Source organism: Schistocerca americana, chromosome 3, assembly GCF_021461395.2.
Source record: "Schistocerca americana isolate TAMUIC-IGC-003095 chromosome 3, iqSchAmer2.1, whole genome shotgun sequence".
Taxonomy (NCBI): Eukaryota; Metazoa; Arthropoda; class Insecta; order Orthoptera; family Acrididae; genus Schistocerca; species Schistocerca americana.
Genome location: NC_060121.1, coordinates 425,189,470 through 425,191,729, shown reverse-complemented (window position 1 = coordinate 425,191,729; position 2,260 = coordinate 425,189,470). Strand labels below are relative to the sequence as shown.

Below are 2,260 nucleotides of genomic sequence, written 5' to 3'. Positions count from 1 at the left end.
TCTGGCTCACTATCAACATCCAGGCATCCAGGCTATATACATGAAATAAATAATCCGGGTTCTGCCTCTCGAATTCTGGTATGTTCTGGAGTTTCATACGGAATGAGATGCTTTGGAAATTAATTAGGTATGTAGTCATATAATGCGCATTTTTCTTGTATTTTCTGTCACAAGCCAGAAGCAAATATCCTCCTCATCTAGATTCTGGACATTAATGCATACCTGTTTAGCGGCAATAACTTTTGGAAGAGGAATGAAACTGGATCTCCATTAAGTGGATCAAAGACACATGACTATCCAGTGAGGTGGAGTACGTGGCTGAGTGCCTTACACAGTCCTCTTTCTTGCATTTCAAAAAGATGGCCGAGTATGAAACCCTTGGCAAATTTTCCATACGACTATGCAATTAAAGTACCCTGCAATATTGCGCCAGTTCTCCCCCAGATTTGGGCAATGATCTTCTCCTCGCCAACATCACTGCCCTCTTTGGCTGGGGGATAGGGGCGGTGGGGGCTGTCAGCTCACAGTACATTACTGCCTGCCACTTAGTAGCAGGACACCACAGGGCATTGACGGTTTTGGGGAGCATTCTTTCTTCAATGCCTTGACAGGCACCAATAAAAGTTGCACGATCTCGGTACCCTGCATTCGTGCTGTCAATACGAGCCTGTGAGATCCTCTGCAGGATGTACCTGATAATTTGTTAGGGAAAAGGTTGGGATGCTGCTGCTGCTAGGTTCAGGGTGATGTTGAGGTGATGTCCAATGCCATGAAGGTCCGTGAGGACTGCGAGACAGTATAGGCAAATATCTATAACAGTTCTACTTACCCTTAAAATTATCAGCACCCGAATAAGTCCATGAGCCTCTCATAGTATCGTTATTTGCTGTGATTTATTAGAGTACGTTATGTACGTTATCCTGCAGATAAATCAAAATATTATGATTGAGTGCGCCTAGGAACGAAGATACATGACGATCATGAGATGGTCCAGGACGTCGCTGCATTGGCGAACGAGCTGTTGTCATTAGCCAGTACCACATTAATGACATGCTGCATTGTGATGTTGTTTGCAAGCATGGTGAATATATTGTCGATGGACTGGCTTGGGATGGCAGCCTCATCATCACCATGCTAGATCAAGGTAGTTGTTGAAACTTCCTGGCAGATTAAAACTGTGTGCTGGACCGAGACTCGAACTCGGGACCTTTGCCTTGGCTTGGGTAACTCAGTTGGTAGAGCACTTGCCCGCGGAAGGCAAAGGTCCCGAGTTCGAGTCTCGGTCCGGTACACAGTTTCAATCTGCCAGGAAGTTTCATATCAGCGCACACTCCGCTGCAGAGTGAAAATCTCATTCTGGAAACATCCCCCAGGCTGTGGCTAAGCCATGTCTCCGCAGTATCCTTTCTTTCAGGAGTGCTACTTCTGCAAGGTTCGTAGAAGAGCTTCTGTAAAGTTTGGAAGGTAGGAGACGAGGTACTGGCGGAAGTAAAGCTGTGAGGACGAGGCGTGAGTCATGCTTGGGTAGCTCAGTTGGTAGAGCACTTGCCCGCAAAAGGCAAAGGTCCCGAGTTCGAGTCTCGGTCCGGCACACAGTTTTAATCTGCCAGGAAGTTTCATATCAGCGCACACTCCGCTGCAGAGTGAAAATCTCATTCTGGAAGGTGGTTGTTGTTACAGATGCAAAGCCAAGTCTGCAGACACCCATTACGTTTGCAACAGAAAAGAAGGAGGAGGAGGAGGAGGAGAAATTAATCATCAGATTGCAGCAATAACGAAGACACATAAACATCGAAAAAATCATTTTAAACACATACCTGTAAGATCATCACAGACGAACCAGGGGCACATACAGGGTGTTTCAAAAATGACCGGTATATTTGAAACGGCAATAAAAACTAAACGAGCAGCGATAGAAATACGCCGTTTGTTGCAATATGCTTGGGACAACAGTACATTTTCAGGCAGACAAACTTTCGAAATTACAGTAGTTACAATTTTCAACAACAGATGGCGCTGCGGTCTGGGAAACTCTATAATACGATATTTTCCACATATCCACCATGCGTAGCAATAATATGGCGTAGTCTCTGAATGAAATTACCCGAAACCTTTGACAACGTGTCTGGCGGAATGGCTTCACATGCAGATGAGATGTACTGATTCAGCTGTTCAATTGTTTCTGGATTCTGGCGGTACACCTGGTCTTTCAAGTGTCCCCACAGAAAGAAGTCACAGGGGTTCATGTCTGGCGAATAGG

General features: G+C 45.5%; 1 non-coding gene across 1 annotated transcript; it reads left to right on the top strand.

Annotated features, from left to right (window-relative positions):
• The first annotated feature begins 1,517 nt into the window (after positions 1-1,517).
• Trnal-caa lies at positions 1,518-1,592 on the top strand. The gene has a single exon. It is a non-coding gene; the product is annotated as a tRNA-Leu (tRNA).
• Positions 1,593-2,260: the final 668 nt, after the last annotated feature.